Here is a 23,643-nt window from a genome sequence, read left to right on the forward strand (position 1 = left end):
GAACTTCAAAACTATCTCGATCAGAGCAGTGTAAATTATTTACCATCATAATTGCGATACCTTGCCACATAGTTAAAAACGAAAACGTTATGTGACGTCATGCTCGATTGGCTCCGCTCAGTGTCTTCGCCCAATTATGAATATATGAACTATAGCCTAATAGTCTCTAATTTTGTTTTTTTAGATATCCCTATATATTTTATATATGCTATATTAATAATGTTCCTCTATGACTTCATGTACAGTGCATGTCCCAAACCATTCGTATGAACCAAAAACAAACAGCCTCAACCAATAACCACAAATCAAATCTGTGTCCTTGCTGAAGAACAGATCCGTACTAACAGCCAACTTCCAGCAGCCTTGTGACCGCGTTTATGGCAGAAATAAATTCTACTATAAACATTTCATTCATTATCAGCGCCTTGTGACACAACCAGTGAGCGAGCGACGAAGAAAGATCCGACCAGATAACCCCATCACAAGTACGTAGAGGGTAACTGACCAATTGTGTGTCCAAGCAGAAATAAAAATAATGAATGGTTATTTTAAGACATGCAATTTCTAATGTGGGTCGCAGAAATAAGACAAATATTTTACTATTCTAGTATAGTAGTGTGTATACAATCCATCTATCACTGACCGGTAGTGCTGACATACAAGAAACTTGTTCGTATCTGTTTATAGATAAATTGATTGCTGTCCATATATGCACACTTTTTCAGCCCTGGAGATGAAAGGTGATAGCTCAACAGGGCATCCAATGACCAAATTCAAAAATATCTGTTCACACACGTATATACATGAGGTAAGCACAGCACTAATATATTCACATTTCCAGAATGGAAAGTAGCATTTTTAAATCTGAAACGCATTAAATTAGACAGTCAGTGTCTTCTTGCAGTTAAAATGCGAACAAGTGTGTTTTTGCACGTAAATTGTCTAAAAGTGCGAATAGGAATTGACTCAGTGGAGTTCCGATGAGACTCCCATTCATCTTGTCACTCTACGGGCAATGGTAGTAAAACATGTATCCAAAATTTCAGGACATTTGCCTAGTAGTGGCGAAAAGCCCCACTGACAATTAAGCATTGAGAATAAATCAACAAGAATTGATCGCATCATAAACTCAATTTAACAAAGTAAAACTGATTAGTAAATAAAAAGCAATTTGTGCATGTATTTTGGAAATTTAATACAATTGTCACCACACCCCCAACGGTATGGTCCTTCAGCCCCAACAATTGTAAATCCGGCCATGCAAGAACCGCTTTTTAGTTGAAGTTCCGCTAGTTGGACCATTTTCCAACTAAAAAGCATCTGAATGCCAAAATCTCATGTCAACTTTACTTCGCCAATCAATCTGACAATATTTAGAGATGTGAATAGATGTATTTACACTGCCAACATTTCCTTTTAAGAGTTTTTGACATTTGTCAGTCGGTCCAACTAGCGAATCACGACTGTAGTACGTAGTGGCGTAGCACCAAGACAGTAATCCAACGGCACCAAAATAGGTATAAGAACGAAAAATGGCACTAGCACCCTAGTGTAAATCTGGGCGATTGTTTTGACACCATCAGATGTCCCTCATTGGCTGTGCGTCATAGTCATATTTGTTTTGTCAGAACCAGCCCCTCCCCCCCTCTTATTCATTTAGATTCATGTTTTGTTGTTCACCAGCGCGAAAGAAAATTAGAGTGACGCTTTCTAGGCGAACGATTGTTCGAAATTTCAAACACTCGAAATTGACTGACCTTGGTTCATGTTAGCATTGTTGCCCTACTAGCGCTTAAATTGCCGCTTTTTTCAAATAGTGGATGTTGGGAGTGCACATACGATTGATTAGCAATTAACAGTTGCAGTTTGAATCGCACTGAAGGACGGCAGTTGGCTTGATCCCAAATTCAGACGTAACCAAGCGTGTGTTTCGGATGTTTTACAGATGCTATTGATACCTACTTCGGGATTCGATCATATGGCTGGCAATGATGCTTTTGGCATTGCACGGTGTGGTCTGTGCTACACTCATTCAAACATGGGTGTAATCTGTCTATCCCATTTTTTACACAACACCGGCGTCCTGCCCATAAAATCATGACAGTCTCATATGCATTTTTGTCAAAAATTTATTATCTGTTGTAATCACTCTTGCTAGGTGTAATTTCCAAATAAAACTATAAAACTTTGTGTAGAAAATATTTCAAAAATACCACAATACGGGTGTCCCATCCACAAGGCTCAATGAAAAAGTACATTGTGTACTACATTTTACTCGGTTTGCTATTTTTCATTATAAGGCTTATACGCTTTTATATAGGCAGTGTGGCATCAGATAAGAACGAAAACGCTATTAATTCGTAGGATGTATTTTTCAGCCTTGTACAGAATAGTAGGCTGGTAAAGCACCAGTAAATAATTTTAATCCCAGTTTAAACAACGTTGCGAGCAAGGTTATTTTTATAAAGCTCTAAAGTTTTCGATGTAATTACTCTTTTATTGTAAAAATATCTGAATATAACAGTTATACAGCCACCCCAAATGCGCGGAAACAGATGTAGCACACTGCCATTCAATTACACCGTACGACGTTGTTGTGATCTATCCTGGTTGCGGTAGTCGCGGTACAGGGGGCAACATCATTCCCCCGGTGTCGGTTGTGAATCTTTTCTTCTCTCGACCCAACCAGATAAGAAATCTCCAATCCAGTCAGCGGTGTGCGGTATTTGTATAGTAGGTAGGTACAATGTACACAAGCACGACACTGAGTAAATACATAACCGAGTACGTATTCCGGGCGCGTGTGACTGCGACGCAATATTACGCTTGCTGTGGTGGTCGAAGGCATGCGAGATATGAGAACTAGGATCGGGGTTAGGAAGTATCGAGAGCGCGACGCGATGGTGGTCTGGATTGCGGGAAGATTTGCTCTCTAGGTTATCTCTGAAGGTTTTGATAATGCGGAAATGGTGCGATTTTTTGTTTTGTTTTGGGAACAGGGTTCTTGACCTTGCTAAAAATATACTTAAAATAGAGTTGATAGTGTTCGTTCTAGTTCCTTTAAAATATTCGAACAGAAGAGATCGTTCGAACAAAAAAGATTTAATTTGTTTTGACCAATGTATTCCAACATTTTATTTTAATTAAAAAAGTATTTTAATTAATTAAAACTTCCCTTTAATTAACCTTATTTTTACCAAGCTGAAACTATTTTAAATGAGCCCTCACTCAGCCCGTAATTAAAATAAATTGTTGATATGTTTACTCAGGTAATTTACATTTCAATGTTATATGTAGTATTATTATGGAAGTATATATCCTAAAATATTGTGTTAACAGCTTTTTTGCGCATAAAAGTAGCGTCCCTATCCCCAAAAAGCAACATTAAATTACATGAAAATTGTGAGTTCTGTGCCTTTCCCAGCCTTTATTCAGTTTTACATCAATAGAATCAGAACATTTAATTTTACATTTCAGAGCATATAAAATCATATTACCAGACAGAAACATACGTTGCAACGTTGTTCACGTCAAATATAATTTTTATGTTTGCTAAGTGTGTAGCCAAAATTTAAAAAAGAAATGAAAGACTACCTATAGGCTGAAATCAGACAGAACTATGAATCAGAACGATTAACGAAGGTTAAGGTTATTACCTACTGAGATAAAAACTAAACAAATAAAAACTTTATCATTCCATCAGTAACTCGTCAGGGTTAGTTAGTTGGAAAAAAAAAGTATCAAATCAACTCACATTCACCGTTGAGTGTTTTGTATTGGCAAAGCATAATGCGTACCACTGTTCTATTCCGTTCACATTACGCTTTGCGAACACTCATTTTTCGCTTTAGTAAACAGTTTTGTTGGTTTAGATGGGTGTAGACGTTCACTTCCCCGGCTAACCGCCAAGAACTCAAGAGCACCAGCCACTCTCGCTGTAGTGTATAGGTCGAACATTGCTCTCCGCCATAGCGGAAGAGAAAAGTGAAAGACACTGCAGCGTCTTCCGAAATTCTTTGCAAGTTATTCGTCGCAAGAGAGGTTCCAAAAAGTAGTAAATCTCTCCTCACTGATCAACAGTTAACCTTCTTTAGGTGTTGGGGTCAATATGACCCCAAATGAACTTTCAAAATGCGAAAACTTTTTATGTTTAGCAACTAGAAGTTTAGAATTTATTGACTTTTCCTCTTTCATGGTGAGCAACGATTTTCAATAGAGTTCGAAATTTTCGCTCATTCCTGAAGGGATTTACAAAGAAGTTACGAATAAGGTGTTAGCGGGTCATATTGACCCCGATTTCGAACTCAGTTTTAAAAAACATTTTCAACCAAATCTATACGAGCTGGTACTTAAATTGTTTGTTAGAGTTTCAATTTTCAGTTTCTGGTAAATATTACCGTTTTTCACCTGGTTGGTCAGTGGGAATCGGTGCCGAATGGAGTCATGTTTAGCATCCATAGATGTATGCAGAACCGTCATCATAAATCACAGGTTTGTTGACAGAGTACTAATAATAAACACACAAAAAACAGAAATGAGATTGGACATATTAAATTTGTACATGATGCGGCCGATCTTGGATGTCCCGGATTACGATTCCGATGCCAATTCCGGGGGTACAATAGTATACCGCCGGAATCGGCCAAAACAGCCCCATTCGGCACCGATTCCCACTGTCCAAAAAGATGAAAAACCTAAAAAAACTAAATTAAAATAAAATTTACCTGAAATTAAAAATTTACATTGCAACAAACAATTTAATTACCAATTCATATAGATTTGGTTGAAAATGTGTCCTAAAACTGAGTTCGAAATCGGGGTCAATATGACCCGCTAACACCTTATTCGTTAAAAAATTTGGGTAATTTCGGGAGAGATGCCGCGTCAGGAGAGATGCCGCACTTTCTATATCTCGTATATAGGGTCACTTTTATATGGTAATATGATATTGTGAGTTTGTCTTTTGAAGAATTACAAGACTGGAGATGTAAAATAATCCTTATTATTACCTTACAAAATTTTTATTAATGATTATGTGCGTCCAGTTGCATCACGGAGTGCCGAAAGTTTTTCAGTACCACATTAAAATTTCGTTTTTACATTTCTTACAAAAGAAATGTATAGGATTCGCTCAAACTTTGACAACTTTTTCCGAGGCCCGGAGGGCCGAGTCTCATATACCAATCGACTCAGCTCGACAAATTGAGACAATGTCTGTATGTGTGTGTGTGTGTATGTGTGTATGTATGTATGTACAAAATGTCATGTAATTATCTCAGCAATGGCTGAGCCGATCTTAATGAAATTAGTTTCAAATGAAAGGCCTAACGTTGCCATTCGACACTATTATTTTTGATTTTCGATATGTTGTTTACTTTCTGAGATATGGGCAATTTTGTCAAAACACAGTAGGTTTTTTGCAAATAACTTTCGAACAATACAATACTTTCCCACATATTGCACATAAATAGAAAGCTTGTAAAAATACCTTTCTAACAAGCTATAGATTGTCTAAATCCGTGCACGAGCGGCGGAGATATTAAACATTTTGTATTTTTAGTCCTCGCTTACCAATTTCCACTAGCTAAAAATGAGATTGTTTCATACAGAGTATTGCTTTACTGGTGTTTTAGGGGCAAAACTAAACCGATTTTGAATATCGGGGTATGAAAACACATCTACGTGATTCAAGGAATTCGATGTTAAGAACATTTTGTGAATTACCTTTATAATAAATTAACTATTTCTCAAAAATCAATATATGAGTTCACTTCAAAGACAAAATAATGTGTTGATAAAGAAACAGTGAGTTCTAATATTTATTCCTTGGATTAGGCATTGCGTTCAATCATAAGGTAAATGTTGGATGGTATATCAATACACAGATCAACAAGTAATTCACCTAGTAGTGAGATAAAAGATTTCTAATATAATTATACTTGTGGCGTCACCGAAAGCAACTGTATGTTTGAAGCCCAAAAATCTAGCGAAAATTTAGCTCTTTTGCAAGATTTAGGTTATACTGGTTATGGAGCAAAAATTACTACTTACATTATTTATGATAAGAATGTAAGAGTCAATATATCATAATAATATACCTATAAAAATAATGTCACTGCATTAACCATCATTTGCCATTCCTCACACGCCCCCCCCCTCATCTCTCTCACTCTCTCTCTCTCTCTCTCTCTCTCTCTCTCTCTCTCTCTCTCTCTCTCTCTCTCTCTCTCTCTCTCTCTCTCTCTCTCTCTCTCTTTCTCTCTGTCTTTCTCTCTCTGTCTCTCTTCTATCGCATCTATCTAGCTATTTCTGTATGCATTTCTAAGTTGTGTGATAAGATCTTCTGCCAATCTGAAATATTTATTAATTGTAATTGCGAAGGTTTGAGAAAACAAAACTATTTTTTGTCTGCTGCTACGTCAACTCAACTTTAATTCAATTGTATTCAAAGCCTGTATCTACACTATAATTAAGGAAATTCATGGCTATATCAGAAAAATATTTGGCTTAACTGGGTAATATGAAAGTTTGACGATGGAAATTTTCAAAAGAGACATTCCACGTGCGATATTTAAACTATTCGTATCTCTATTGAATTTTGAATGAAATATATACTCAAAGACTGAAAGCTGAAGCCAGGATTTCGAAGACAAAATACATGAGAGGAAGAGGTTCTAGAGACGACAATGTGAACCTCCCACCCGAGTTCGGATTGACGGTGACGAAATCGAGATGGTCGACGAATTCATGTATTTGGGCTCACTGGTAACCGACGACAATGATAACAGCAGAGAAATTCAGAGACGGAAATCGCGGGAAATCGTGCCTACTTTAGACTCCAGAGGACGCTCCGGTCGAACAAAATTCGCCGCCGCACGAAGTGGATTATCTTCAAGACGCTGATTAGATCGGTGGTCCTCTACGGCCACGAGACCTGGACTATGCTCGTGGAGGACCAACGCGCCCTTGGAGTTTTCGAACGAAAAGTGTTGCGTACCATCTATGGTGGCGTGCATATGGAAGACGGAACGTTGCGCAGGCGAATGAACCATGAGTTGTATCAGCTGCACATTCGTTGTATTGGTACGAACTTTCATGAAAAATAACGGATCAAAGACCAAAAATATCCACAAATTAGATCCAGGAAAAGAAGTCCCCAAAGTACCCACTCTCGATGGGGATGCAACTTCAATATGTTTTCTAACTTATCGTCGTCCATATTTGGATATACTGAGTAGTTTGAACCATTTCTTTTTCACAGTATTGGTCTGTATAGGACTTATTTATCCATATTTCCTGCACGAGAATTCCGAACGAAACAATACAAACACGGCTTTTATGCAATCGACATAGCCTAGACATTTCACACTATTTACTTCAATGCAAATAAAAACTTTGAAATATCTACCTGTTTCATTCACGAATCGCATTCTCCCTCTGTCGTTCTCTGTTCAAGGGGCTTGAAAGCACATGTGACCTTGTCTCACTTTACTATATTCAATTGCGCGTTAAAATACTGGACCAGTAAAATCTATTCTGCACATAATTTTTTTTTTCGGGAATATGTGACCAAAAAGTAAACTTTGAATTCGTCAAGTAAGGATGCATGAAAACAAAAAGAATAAAACCAAAAAAGATGGAAGCCCTAGAAAGTCCATTGCATATTTATTAGCCTTTTCTCAGAAGATGGGATTTTCAAAAACATTTCAAAACTTTCTGATGCAATGGTTTTCAAATTCGTACAATCCGGTTTATTCATTTTCTTTATTCAAAAATGTGTTTGGCTTCAAATATATGACCATTTCATTTTAATTAATTATTTCATTCCGCATCTTTTTATTCGTTTTGTTCATCTGCGATCATTTTACTTATTTTATTCGTTTCATTCTTTGGATTCACTCTGATCAGTTTATTCTTTTTGTGCATTTTACTAATATCATTCATTGTTTTCATTGTATGCATTTTATTAATTTTTTCCAGTTTATTCATTTTGTTCAGTTACTTCATTTTAATAATCTGACTACTTTTTCAGTTTTAATCATTTCATCCAAATAATTTATTTGGTTCAATTTATTTCTTTATATTAATTTATAACCTTTTAACATTGTTCAATTTTTCATTTTAATCAATGCATTTAATTCTGCTCATTTTCTTCTTTTTATTCATTTTATCACTTCAGCTCATTTTGTTTATTTGATTCGTTTGTTTTATTTATGCATTTCATTTATTTTTTACTTTATTCATTTTGTTCATCCATTCTTTTTATTCATTTGATCCATTTCATTAATTTGATTCATTGTATTCACTGGATGAATTAAATCAATTTGATTCATTTAATTCATTTGATTCATGGGATTCATGTGATTCATTTGATTCATACGATTCATTTGATTTATTTGATTCATTTGATTCATTTGATTCATTTGATTCATTTGATTCATTTGATTCATTTGATTCATTTGATTCATTTGATTCATTTGATTCATTTGATTCATTTGATTCATTTGATTCATTTGATTCATTTGATTCATTTGATTCATTTGATTCATTTGACTCATTTGATTCATTTGATTCATTTGATTCATTTGATCCATTTGATTCATTTGATTTATCTGATTTATCTGATTCATTTTATTCATATCTTTAATTTTATGCATTTCATGTTCAGTCATTCGTTTTATTTCATTCAATTTGTTAGTATGAGTCAATTTATGCTATTAATCTTATAACTATTTCTAAATATAATCTTAATTTTTATGTAATAACCTAATCTAATTTGATTCGTGTATTTGGATCAAAATTATAATGATTTCCATTAATTTGTCTACTCATTTTATGAATTTAAAAACCTATTGTTTCTAATTTTTGCTTTACTTTTTTATTTCGGTCGTTTTGTTGATTTCTATAATTTAGTCAATTTATTCGAGATTTTATTCGTGCAAGACTAGAAACTGTTTTCATCCCACTTCTAATTGGGTGCCTACTTCTCGTGAGTTCTGCAAACTAATCCAATAGTGAAATGTGTAAGAAATGTCTCATCTCACTGCTAGGTGGATTAAATCGGTTTTTTAAAAATCGTTCTATTTTTTTTTTTTTTTTTTTTTGGTAAATCATGTATTGGTTGAGTAGCTGGGACCTTTTAGAAGGCATTCTGATCATGAGCACGGTCATTCATAATTTCAGAGGAAAATGTCGTCGTGCGGCATCTCTCCCATATAATTGGGAGAGATGCCGCATCAAAATTGCGGGTGAGATGCCGCACTCGATGGCGGAGGATGCGTAGCTAAAATGTATTTTTTTTTTCACCTCGAAATGTCATTAAATGATCATTTGCATCAGGTATAGATTATTAATAAGGTATATCCACAAACTAGCGGACCTAACACAGTGACATATAGGAATATGAGTCTATTTATTTATATATTTGAACGGGCGATATGTATCTAAGTATTAGTTATTTCGGTTTATTCTTTCGAGTTTCAGGCACTAATTTTAGTAAACGCGTTGATTTGTAGTGATGTTAATCTTGGGGTAAAAATAAATATTTCGACGAATTAATGCTTTATAAAATCTTTCAAGAACCAACCAAAGTAATATACACTCAGGTTTTTTTTACGCGGGGGATACAGGCCGCGTAAATGAAAACCGCGTAAATGAAAACCGCGTAAATTTCAAAATCCGCGTAAATGAAGACCACTTAAATTTAAGAATCCGCTTTAAAGGGAACCTCGTTAATGGATACCGCGTAAATTCCAAAATCCGCGTAAGTGAAAACCGCTTAAATTTCAAAAACCGCGTAAATGAAAACCGCGTAAATTTCAAAATCCGCGTAAATGAAGACCACTTAAATTTAAGAATCCGCTTTAAAGGGAACCTCGTTAATGGATACCGCGTAAATTCCAAAATCCGCGTAAGTGAAAACCGCTTAAATTTCAAAAACCGCGTAAATGAAAACCGCGCAAATTTCAAAATCCGCGTAAAAAAACCGCGTAAAAAAATACCGCGCAAATAACCGCGTAAAAAAACTTGAGTGTAAATACATTGTTGGAAGAAACAACCAAAACTGCTTTTAAGGAACCCCTACCAATATATCGCTCGTACAAACATATAAATAAACAGTACCCTTAATTAAGTTACTTCAAGTTAACCGTTACACAAGGCTGCAAAAATAAAATATTTTTAAAATGTTGAATAAAAAAATGTTTCTAGAAATGGTATTATCCCCTTAAGAAAAATGAAGATGCTGGCCGATTTATAGGTGTAATCAAACATCATGAAATTCAGCTAAAGACCCCTAATCACAAAAACATCAATGGCAGCTAAAAATACTTTTGTTCACCATTTTTCAGTTTGTGACCATGGTGCGGCATCTCTCCCGCAATGACCTTTTTTTTAAATGTTCATGGAAATTTGATGAATTTTTTTTCATGAAAAAAAAACAATTTCACAGTATTTTCAAAACTTGTCGCAATTGATAAAAATGATTTTATCAAATATTGAATGGTTTACTTCGATGCAGCATCGATTTTAAGAAATGTGCGGCATCTCTCCCCAAATTACCCTAACACCTAAAGAAGGTTAAGGATCGCTTCTTCTAAATTTTAAATTTTATTTCTAAATTTTTCTAAATTTTAAATACCTTGCGTTATTTAGGGTGATTTTCAAATTATTTCCCGAATGTTTATTTTTTTCGATAGCACGTGAAAAGAGCTTTAAGTATCCGTATAGATATTACATCTATCAACAAACAAAAGTTATTTTTAAAATAGTTTTTAATAAAATATGCGGTTGGGGTAAGTTGGCGGTACTATTCACAATGCAAAAAAGTCATCAAAAAAATTTATTTCTGGAATTCACTACAAAGTAGGAAAATCTTTTTCTTGTGTATCTCGCCAATGTAGGAGACATTTATTCCGGCCAATTACATGAAGAATTTCGAAAATTTGCTTTTGTATAGGAAGTACGCCTCAAAGTCAAAATGCCGAGGTATTAAAATTGAAATATAATAGCAAATGCCGGTTAAAATCCAGATTTCTCGAAAAGACATTCAGCAAAGCGTTCCAAAAGGAACCTTGAAGTAATTTAATCTCCATTTGATTGCTTAGTTTTTGTCGTATCCTCACATTCCGCCAACTTATCCCGGGGCCGGGGTAAGTTGGCGGGTTTTCCGAGCCACATATTTTTATCTCTAAAAATGGAGCCAAGCATCTACTACTTTAAAAAAAAATCAGAGATGTTGCCAACACTCTGCTCTTTCATGCCGCGTGTTCTATTTTGCAAGATCTACCTACATCAAAGCGATAAAAATTGAAAACTGAAAACACCGCCAACTACCCCCAGTCTCCCCTAACTCTTAAATTAACTCCTAGAGGGTTTTGAAACACCATAAAATTACATTTTTATAAGTCTTACATTCACGATCATACCTTTAAATAATTTGAACAGATCCGTTGGAAAGATTGGATCAATCGCGGGATTGTCATTCGCGCCGGATTCACTCTATAAATAGTCCTAGGTTGTCTTGAGTTCAAGCAAGGAAAGGTTTAAAAAGGAGAGGTTCAGGTAGACTATATGCGTCTCTCCAGCAGACACTAGATCCATGAGAAGTTCTATGAATTCTGGTAAAGGGTTCTTTAAATTAAACTTGGTAGAAGCAGTACCGTCTTTACGCATGGGCATTGGGTCAAGGCCAGGGACCCCGGGATTATTCTAGACTATATTTAAAAAAAATGTCTCGCTCAAATCAATAGCAGCTCAAAATCGCGCATTGCACCGTATCCCGTGTGATCAAGATGTTTAAAGAGCATCAGACCGGCAGGAAACGAGGCATTGCATATTATTGAACCAATTCAAACGTCAATCCAACATTTCCATTCAAGTTTCAATTTATTATTTAATAACAATGCAATGTTTGGTACACCATACATATACAAAGTTTGAAAGTCACCGGACCTTAGCCAACCAACAAACAACCCGTAATTTCTTGAGGTCTTACGAATACTCCACACTTTTTGGCTGGATTTGGCATGTTTCAATCTGCCCGGTCAGTTTTAGACTGGTGCAGAACCAATAATGTTATTTTTGTTCTACACTCTGCCGTACCAAAAAAAAGCAGTCATGAAAGAAAACGTTCGTGAAATCCAAAAAAAAGAAGTTAAATAGAGCCCTTATGAAAGTATATCCACATATCTACCCTAGCTTTACCATAGATTTGACTAAATAGGTCATAACAAATGTGCGTGCATTTTGAGGATATTTGAAGAACCTCGGCCATTTGGTGGCGTAAATATTTTTCTAAATATTCAAAGTATGCTTCACACAAGCAGAATATTATTGTAGTGCTGAAATAAAATATATTTAATTTTAAAATTCAGTTTTCCCTTGCCAAATTCAAAACTTCCGTTTATGGACACTCGCCATCTGTTTTACCTTGCTGACATTAAAGGGAATGATCTTCGACACAACAGTTTTTTGAATAGGGATACTGCTATTATTATATAAAATTCGGCCATCTGTAAGCGAATAGTGATTGGATGGTCAGATTACGCTGTCTGGGAAGACCACAGCGTAGTTGGTAGGTCAGCTACACTGTACGCGGCTCACCTGAGTTTGAACTCCCACCACCTCATCTAGTGTGTTAGGCCGTTTGGCACTACCGGTCAGATCGGTCAGAAAAACAAATAACTTTTTAAGATGCACTCAGATTATTTTTCTTTTTCGATGATTTTTAGACATCAGCAACGACATCAGGTTGTGAAAATCTGGAATAGCTATTCGCCGAAATTCTACTATATACCGAAGTGATCGATCGTCATAATCACAATCACTTAACAGTAACATAAACCTACCTACAGAAAACATCAATGTTCCTACAAATAAGTTTATAATATTTGTGTAAACAATAGAATGAACATCCGTTAAAACAGTAGCACAGTAGCAAAAAGTATTATCATATCGCTACTAGCTTATTGTTTTTTTAATCTCTATGTGATCAGCTGTGAATTCAATCAAGTTCACTAGCGCACCTGGCAGGGCTATCCAAATCACTTTCAAATAAGCCGCTAACTTTTACACAACTTTAACGCTCGAGATGGACGTTTTGTGTTTTCTGTCACTGTCACTGCTCTCAGAATAACTTTTAAACTAATCGATTACTTCGATTAATTGATTATTTCTTAGATTTTAATAGATTACGATTAATAGCGATGCTAAAAATAATCGATTAGCTACTAATCGATTAGCTACTAATCGATTAATTGGAAAAATCGGACATCCCTATATTACATTCGAATAACAAATGAAACATAATTCAGGGCACCGAACCGCGCGCCGGTACTGATTTTGCTATATGCAATTGAAAGTTAGCAAAATTCCACATGTAAGAAACGTCACAAATAAAGCTATATGAATATTCAATTACCTACCCGGACGACGGACAGTGCCCGTCGTACTTGCCCAATGAAAAATGCAAATTTTCAGAACTCGGGCACTACATGCCCTCAGTTGGCACATTTAAGACGGGCTGGCAAATTGTAAACAGTTGGTTGAACAAGAAAAGGCACATTTGAATGAAAAACATAAAAGCGTAACTGAAATCGATCTTTGCTTAATCATATCCTAAAAATATATGGGTTCGTAAATGGACTTACCATCCTTAGGAAACTCTATGTTCTCAGTTCATTTATTTGACACGGTACATTGCTTTCGCTTGACGATGCTAACTGCTTTGATTACAGTTTAACTTTCTTAAAATAAATAAAACACGATTTGTACCTATTTAAAATATGAAACAAATTGTTTTTTGTCAAAACTAAGCGGAGCAAGGTTGAGATTATCTCAATATAGTTTAACATAGAAGTAGGATTAATTTCATATTTTTAAGATTTTTTTATTTAGGAGCGGGGAAATTTGAGATATTGTGAGTTATTTTTCTTATTGTTATATTTCATTTTCTGTCAGCTTCTATTCGCGCTGAGTGCCTATCACCGAAGCTAGAAAGATACCCATCAATACATGGACCGGGACCAACGGCTTTACAGCCCTGGCGAAGGAAGACGTGACCACAGATTTTTCACATAAAAAAAACTCAACGACCTTAGTTAGAATTGAACCCAGACCCAGTGGGATGAGAAGCGGCCACGTTTACCACTGAACCACCGGTGTTGTCGAAATTCGTACGATAGACAGTTTCAACTGTTGTTATCAAGCTCCGTGTAGGCAAATAGGACTTAGTGCGCAAACCGAGTCCTTGAAACCAAAGCGAAGGTCTAGGTAGAAAGTTTGAAAAAATCGATTTTTCTACATTTTCTAAACATGAAATTTTTCAAAAATATTCGCTGAAAATCAGATAATTATTCATGGAAACAAAAAACATTAAACTGAACCGATTTCAATCTGCAAGCAATCATATACAAAACTTTACATGCGTTTTTCTCGAAACCATGTCTGTGATACCTTGAATATCTCAAGAACCTGTCAAGTTCTCCCCTTTCAACTTATTAAATTATCTAGTTTTTGGGCAGTCCTTTTAATATTTTTATGTATACGCGAAAACACCATTTCGATTTACTCATGTTAGACCAGCGGTTGACACGGTGACACAGTTACTGGAGCCTAATCTTAAGTATACATACAGCTACACCACGTCCGCAATCGTCTACTGGTCACGTTGAGAAGTTTAGCCAAGGCAGAAAACTTCATTACAAAGAACAACATGTAACACTAAGTCGAACATGCCAACGTTAGAATCCAGATCCCTGTTTACATCACTGACGTTGAAATCGAGATACGTTCACATGACCCAGCACCGCGCACCAAATCAGACCATATTGACAATTCATGTTGGAATATGGAGAAGTGGTTACGAGTGATACTTGGAGAAACCTTTTCCCTGGCGTTCACAGCGGCGTTTGTGTGATTGGTATGTGGCTGACTAAACCTAGCTCTTCCTATTTGTCTTTTTAGGCCAACAATAACATTAACTATTAGCAAATAACGCTGGCTCTAGTCAGATTCCTAGTGTTTTTTTCGTAACGTAAAAACGTGGTTATTGCAGAATTCATGGCACTTTATTCACAGTTTTGGGAAGAATTTTTTTCCGTGCAGGGCAGTCACAATCGTAATTGGATTCACAAAGATCACACGAATAATACTCAGCACGCTTAATAGTAGCCATGCGACAGTTGAGTTTGCAATAATCAGTCAGAGCCTAAACTGGAATACTGCAATTGCGCTTGGATAAAATCAGCACATTCTTTGACATTACGCCAATGGTTGGCATGTTCGGATGCAGCCCAAGAGCGAATCTTGTGCTTTATGGAACTTATTTACGGAACTGGTTTTGAACTAACGAAGTCAGTCGCAGCGCCTGCTCTAGTCAATTCGGCCGCCCATTCGCCTCCAGGAATGACCGGGTACCCATAGAAAGTAGATAGCATTTGAGATGCTAAGTTCTTCGATTTGAGTTCGACATGCGATTACTAATTTTGATCTCGAATATGCCGAACTAAGTGCTTTCAGGGCAGCCTGACTGTCAAAACAAAAATAGATCCATTTACGGCAAATTCACTGTTAAAGTGCCGATTGTGCACCAAATAGAATCGCAAAGATTTCTGCTTGGAATATAATACAGTAACTACCAAGCGAATGGGACTGGTTTAATCTCATTTCACGACAGTAGACACCAGCACCGATTCGGACCTCCAACAAAGAACTGTTAGTATAACAAACTACATCCAGCCAGACAGCGTTTCCTCGCGATGAGGAATTTTCAAATTGTAAGTTTTAAAAGGAAAACTACATGTGAGTGCAAGGTCACTGGGAGCGAGTGTATACTAGACTGACCAGAAAAATGATGAATTTTTGAAAACTCAATCGGCCCACCCCTGAGTCGATTCCTAGTCCCACCAGGAGTACTTGTACCAAATTTGAAGCAAATCGGACAAGTCTAACTACCGGACCAACGTGCCTGAAGTTTATATTGGATTTTTTAACAATTTACATGGAGAAAACTCACTAGCTCGTATTTGCGCCGCTAGGTGGCACTGTATACATCGTATTATCACTGTAAGTGAAAATAAGAAAGATATTTTAATTATCTACAACTTTGTCGAAGACTGCTAGTAAAGCCGGCTATGTTAAAAGAAGTTATTAAACTTTTAACGAAGAGATGTCTGAGTCAGTTTTGCATGGGGCCTAGCAGTGCATGGTTGTGTATCAGTACTCGAGTCCCGCGAACTATATATTTTTGTGAAATAATGGTTAGATTTAGCCGAATAGTATGTTTACAAAAATTATAGTAAATAATACGAGTTATGTTTTGGTTAGAAAATTTTAGTTCCACCTGTGACCGCATAGAGGGCGCCACTACTAACTTTTCATAGAAGAGAGATAGAGTATCAAGATGTTCAGAAGAAATACTGAAAAATGCCAGTTCTATAACTTTGTAGAAGACACCAAATTTCTATCTCTCTCCGTTGAAAAGTTAGTGTTGGCGCCCTCTATGCGGTAACAGGTGGAACTAAAATTTTCTAATCAAAGCATGGCTCGTATTATTTATTATAGTTCTTCTGAACATACCATTGAGCTAAACCTAACGATTATTTCACAAAAATGTTTAGTTCGTGTGAATCGAGTACTGATACACAACCATGCACTATTAGGCCCCATGCAAAACTGACTCAGACATCACTTCGTTAAAAGTTTAATAACTTCTTTTAACAAAGTCGGATTTACTTGCAGTCTTCGACTAAGTTGTAGACAATTCAATTATTCTTCTTATTTTCACTTACAGTGATAATACGATGCATACAGTGTCACCTAGCGGCGAAAATGCGTGCTGGTAGGTTTTCTCCATGTAAATTGTTGAAAATTCCCATACAAACTTCAGGCCCGTTGGTCCGGTAGTTAGACTTGTCCGATTTGCTTCAAATTTGGTGCAAGTACTCCTGGTGGGACTAGGAATCGACGCAGAGGTGGGCCGATAGGGGTCATTTTTTTCCTGTCACCCTAGTGTATGCTCATCTCATTTGGGACCACAGTCATGTGTAACTATTTGCACGATCTATTGAGTTACTGTTTCAAAGCCCAGTAACATTAAGACGGAATGCACAAGAAAGTACTTCTTGCTTCAGAAACACATACAGTGGTTTTATGTCTGAGAGTGCCTCTAGAGCAGCAGTTGGTGTTGTCGAGAACGCACCAGTCATCATCATCAAGACCATTCTCTGAAGATGGTTTAACTTCGATTGGATTGTCATATCTTCTTATTTCTGCCACCAAACAAGTATGCCAGTACTGGTCTAAAAAATCTTGTGTTGATCCACTGAATGTACCTGGGTATGAGTCAAGAATAACCTCAACGCACTTAACTTGATCTGCGACAATAATATCACAGTCAACGGACGAGCTCCGGTTGTAATCTTTCGATGCGTTAAGAGCACCACTGATGTTTTATTTGGATTAACTGATAGCCCAACATGTCTGGTTCTCGATTCTACTCACGAACTGTTAATTTTCCCTCCGCATACAGGATTCAACAGTCATCGTTCCACTCAGACAAGACCATGCGCATTCCACACGCATATTAAATGTTCTGTGGATTAGTTTCCTAGATGTTTAAATAAACACTAAACAAACAAAGAAAACAGTTTGCTCAGTTCAAAGAAATGTCAGCTCGATTGGCTTAACCCGGTAGATAGGTGAAGACTACTACTTATTTGTAATAAAAATAAATCGGAAAAAATTGTTACATAACGAATGTAGCTCATTTTCCAAGAGAGCACTGTTGATGAATCACCTTATAAAAATAGGTGATATGGGACTCGGACAAAAATAGTTGACCACCGCCCACATCTGTTTTAGCCGATGGTTCCGACAAAAGAAACTCAACATTAAGGAATAAATACCTTTCTAGGGGAAACTTGTATTGCTGTGGTGCGATCTCGTAAAAGTCCGGGTAGACATTTCAATGGTAAGCAAAGTTTCTTCCTGAATATACAAAAAAGGTTTCGATTTATGTTATAACTGCCAGTGCAATTACAAGAATTTGGTTTTAATCACCAGTATCAGTATGCTCGATCTATGGCACTATTAAAAACATACAAGTGAACTCTAAATGTATAGCGATAACAGACTTAACAGCTAATCGATCAAATGACTCCAGCTAATGACGCTTAAAGTCACGGTGACGTAAAAACATTAAATGAACTTGGAAAAATAATCACGAGCGTGATCTAGAGCCGTGATCTAAGATTGTATAGCAACAAAATGATAATGGTAGGTTATAATCTACCCACGTGTAATAACAACGCAAGCTTAATTTTACCTATTAGGCTTGGTCATATACGTGTAACAAACACCCTGAAATAGATTTAAAGTTAATCACACAAGATAACAAAACATATTTCAAGGGGAATAACGTGTCGATAATAGTTATCATAATAAAATAAACTCAAAGTTTTGGAAAAAGAAAAACTTTTCCCTTCCAGCACATCAAAACAACGCAATTGATTTTCGAAAACAACCCTCAAAACCGAAACCATTGGATACGAAAGCATTATTATGCTGTCGAACCCCACCTCCAAGGTCATTTTCGTTGAGGCGCACTATATCCAATATCCATTGAATGCGTGATGCGTCATGTGTGTGTGGTCCGTCCGTTCGTCAGTCCGTCCGTCCGTCTATCTCACCATCCGTTCGTTCGCACAGGTGGTGTGATGTAGGTCGGCCCGTAACCAGCTGTTATCAAGGCCTATCCGTATCTAGGGTAGGTAGGTAGCTACAACAACAAATTGGAATATCTTTTGCAGTCGACTGCGTCTAAAGTTACCTTCTGACTTTGATTCAACGGCTCGCTGAACTGGAACTGGAAAAGACAAGTCTTGCCGCCCTACTGAGCTGAGCTGAGCTGTTGCAGGTTACGGTCCAGAGTACGCAGCAGCAGCACCTCGAAAGCAAAAATAAAGTTACCGGCTGAAATGGCGCCAACACACTTTCGAACGAATGTACGAAACTTGGATCACTTGCCAAGTCACGCAATTAACTCGTATGCCACTTTATGTAATTCTAAAGGTTTGGTCGCATCTGACGGTAGGACGCTTTTTGTATCACTTGGCAGCTACAGGCACAGTTCAAGCACTAGATTGCACTGATAATTAACCTATTACAAAGCACTAGGCCACCGTTTAACTTTTTTCAATCTTCTATTTATTCGCTTATTGCAAAAAATTGCACAATTGCATGTCACAGGTGCACTACCGTTGCAGGTCCATTCATCAGCGTCTCCGATTCGATTAGCATAAAACAAGTTGCTTTATTTATGCAGTCGCGCACCAAACCACGGGTCACTGCTGCTGTTGTGTAGCACCGTTGACAACCTAACCTGACCTGACCGGGCGCCTTGCCCTCGAAAATCTACAGGTAGCCGTCGTAAAGCCGCCCTTCGCCAACACCGCAGTCCAATTTCTTCCCTGTTATCGTACCTTGCTCGTACGGCTGGTAGTCCTGACGTTTCTAAATCAAAATCACAGTGCAGATGGAATAAAACAACATTCGCGCGGGTCACTTGGATAGGGCGATTCTTTGAATTGGCGGAGTTCGCGGTCGTTGTACGGAGATTTGCTCAACTACGTGTCATCCGAGCACTGGCGAAATAGCGACTGAATCAATGGCATCACTTTCGGTGCTGATGGTGGTGTGTGCTGGCTGACTGGTTGGTGCTAACGGAGCCGATTGGAGGTGTGTTGTTTACTCACATAATGGAATATTGTACACTGCTCTACCGGGTTTAAGTGGTGAAAGAACACTTTTAATGGCGATTTCACTACACCGTAACTCTTTGTTTGGAATACGCAAACATGCGAGTGAGGTGGTTAGGGTGGATGATGGAACGTTCCGATTAAAATTTTAATCTCCCCTAACCGTTTGAAAATAATACTAACAGTTCAATTAGTCATTGTCACTATTTTTCATATGATATTTAAAATTGAGAACCACCCTCGAACTGAACACATCCAAAACAAACCCATTACCGAACATTGAAACCCCATTAAGTGTGAATAACGTTTAATGTTTTGATTCACTGACCGTGCGCTGGTTTTGGTACGGGTTCAGTATCAGCCAACTTGGGAAATACAACCACCTACACGATATGAACGTTTGTTTGCGTTCGTTTATTACATCCCGTTCAGCAGCAACGCCAACTGCGATGCACGTATGTGAGCGTATGAAGCGTGCGCTACTGGTCGAGCCCGCCAGCGAATTTGCGTGATACAGCGCATTGCGAAAAATTGGTGGGTCTGACGCGCAACACTAGTACGTACACACATACAAACACGTGTTAGCTCGCGGATTCACAGTTTCGTTGATAGCTTAGGTAGACATAGTATGTGTATCTGCCTTTGGCTTCGATACATAGATCTCATATGATGAACCCTGAAATGGCAGTAAATGCTAATTGACTGAATGCCAGCGACTAGCAGTGGCAAGGTGCAATGCGCTGGTGGTTCTGTCGGTTTAGAAGTTACTGTTCCGGAGAGTTCGGAAGTATAAGATAGTTCAGAGTATGTGAATTGTTGAGCTTTAGTGCTAATCAGTTGGAACGTGGATACAAAATCAAAGCAATTACTCATATTTTAAATATTAGCTGATGGAAAATTTGAATTCGGTATCATGGGTTATTTGAAATGAAACCCATGATACCGAATTCAAATTTTCCATCAGCTTCAGGCATTGTAATTCTCTGTCACTCACGCGAGAAGAAGCTTATCCGGTGTCCAACTTTTCCGAGATAAGAGTCGCAAAATTCTCCGTCTCCACAAATAGCGTGAGAATGATGTTCCGGATAAAATTTATTTGGCTTTTTCCTTCTCACCGGAGAAGGTGATAAAATTTTAATTTCGTGGAAATTAATTAAAACTTCGAAAAATACATTTAATTACAAAGAAAAGCGGCAAAGAAGTATGATGGACTTGATTTTTCATGTTTTGGACAGCAAAGCAGCGAACGCAAAAAGGATACCGTGATAAACTCATTCTCTCATTCTCCGACTGTTTTATTTATCCGGAGAAATAACCCATTGTATTTATCCGGAGAAGTTTTGTGAGTGCCAATAACTTTTCGTGTGAAAATGTGAGTTTTTATTGTTGCAGTAGCAAACTATCCGGGCGCATTTACTCATATGAGCGATAAATGCAATGCCTGTTATTTCCATTCAATATTATCGAGGAAATAATAACGTATTCAAATAATTTTTCTGTCGGTAGAACAAGAATCACCATAAACGTAGGCTTTAAGCTTGTCCAAATTGAGGCAATATGATGGAGCTGAGAAATATTGGGTAGATTGAGGTGTTTTATAACCGAATTTTGCTAAGTTCGAAAGATCTGGTTTCTGAATTTGTTTTCATTGTGGTAGAGGTACTCGAGTCCTTCGTAAGGTTTACCGTAGAGTTCAGATTGTTCACTGTATTTACACGTGGGAGACTGATCGTCATAAGTACACAGCATGGTCTGGGTTACAGAGTCACGAAGGAAGGAGTGATGTGTTAGTCGCATTCTGACCTAGCTTTTTTTGGAACCGTTTCAAGGAATGCCCCAGCAATATAAATAAAGAAACTCCTAAAAAAGCATATCAATCGTATATCAAGTGTGTGCAAGACAATGATCAATTCTGATGTAGTATATTTTTGAGGAAGCTAAAACATGAATACTTAGAAAACAAGTATTTATCAATTCAGAATTAGTCTTCCCGATCGGCGGTGGTCAACTATTTTTGTTCGCATCCCTACATTTATTAGATGATTCATCAATAATGCTATCATTGAAAATGAGCTGATTTAGTTATGCAACTATTTGTTCCGTTCTTATTTTAGTATACATATAAGTAGTATTAATCATTTTATTTTATTCAAAATTGCACATATTTTGTGGCATCTGATTTTTAATGATTTGATGATATTGTAAGGGAACACGTATCCACTGGGTGATGCCAATCGAGCTGAAATTTGTTTGGACTGAGCAAACTAATTTCTATGTTTATTTAGTGTTTATTTGACCAACTAGGGAACCAATTCCCAGTACATTAAATATGCATAGGGAAAACGCATGGTGTTGTCTGAGTGAAATAATGACTTCAATCATGCATGAGGTTTGAGAATAAACAAATCGCGAGACGGATCTAAAACCAGTTACCAATTTCAGTCAGTCATGTCAGCACGAAGAGCAATTGTTTTATTGTCTTGTTCATTAGTTTGTTTTTAGTTCATTAAATCATGTTCATTAAATATGCCACTGTATTGAGTTATTTCATGTACTTTTGAATAGTACATGCTATATTATTAATTGCCATGAAAAACATATTTCGTTATGAGCATAATAATATTATAGCTTGATTGTTGTGTTAGCAGAAGTTCTTTCTTTGTATTGCAGCTTCTGCATTTACTGGTTTTGCAAATTGTTTTAAATTAGTAAATTAATTTTTTCTGTTCTCATGTTGTAAGAAGCTACAAAAATAGGATTAATTTTCTGCATCTTTTAGATTTTCTAATTTTTGAACTGAATTAGTAAATTTATTGTAATCATTCTTCCTATCTATTCGCGATGCTTGCTTCCCATTGTAGTAGTTGAGATAATAATAAAGAACGTTAATGCTTATATTGCACCGCTCAATTTTTTTTCCTATCCTTCCTACAATCAATATTTTCCAATTGTAGCCCCATTTTATTTTCCACTCTTAATTGTTTTTTCTGTTTGAAGTGTTTGGTTGCTTTTTCTTCTGATAATTTGTCTTCTGTAAAAATAATATTTGAATTAAGTATAATTATAGACATTGCCTCGTTATTCACCAATACGATATTCCTAAAACGTATTTTAAACGCCTAATGAGTCTCCTGGTGGCCGGGCACTCAGAGATTCCTAGAATCTGGAATCGCGCGTGAGAACAATTTCGTATCCTAATCTTTACTAAAAATCGCCCTCTTTCCGTGACACTTGCGGAGTGCGCAGTAGTATAACAAAAACAAGTGTCGGAATGTGAGGTGCGAGTCAAGCTCTCCTCCACAGTTAAGGAGCCAAAGAGAACGAAGCAGGAAGGACAAGGTTCCCTCTGGGAAGCTTACTGCGGTGACTTCTGGGATCGTTTACGGCCACTAGACTATCCGGCCACCAAATAAAGTTTTGTTTTATTAACGACTAAGGGTGTATCAATATTTCCTTTTTAAGGATATTTTTCATTTTATTTTTTGGTTGTTTTTATTATTTAATTAGCAAGGGACTGGAAGGTGTGACATATTTTTCAATATTAAGAACCATAGTACTCAAATTCAGGTCGAAGCGTCCTGGACGCCCTGGCAAATAAGGTCAGCCGAGCAAACAAGAACCCAAGTAGTGGGCAAACCCCCATTACTGGTGAACTCCGTGTCATTTCACAATTTTAATTCAAATCAAATTTAACTACATCTTGAATACCCAACAAATCAAAAGCAAAGGTATTGGTGTGTCAAACTCCTTTTGACAACTCTCGTTTCGCACTACCGTCAAAATCCGTCCGATAGCTGGTGTTAGTCCTGTACTCGACGTGCCACGCTCTCATGCGACCGGGGGTACTCTAGGGACACTTATTTGAACGATCGCCGGGAAAAACTAG

At 37.0% G+C, this 23,643-nt stretch overlaps 1 protein-coding gene across 1 annotated transcript in view; it reads right to left on the reverse strand.

Annotated features, from left to right (window-relative positions):
- The window catches only part of LOC131689296 (uncharacterized), a 40,251-nt gene extending 20,505 nt beyond the window's left edge, over nt 1-19,746 (reverse strand). Inside the window, exon 1 of the mRNA XM_058974282.1 lies at nt 18,830-19,746. The gene's annotated coding sequence lies outside the window, so the exon portion shown is untranslated. The remainder of the gene's footprint in view (nt 1-18,829) is intronic.
- Between the last annotated feature and the right edge of the window lie 3,897 nt (nt 19,747-23,643).

This window comes from Topomyia yanbarensis, chromosome 3 (assembly GCF_030247195.1).
Source record: "Topomyia yanbarensis strain Yona2022 chromosome 3, ASM3024719v1, whole genome shotgun sequence".
NCBI classification, from domain to species: Eukaryota; Metazoa; Arthropoda; class Insecta; order Diptera; family Culicidae; genus Topomyia; species Topomyia yanbarensis.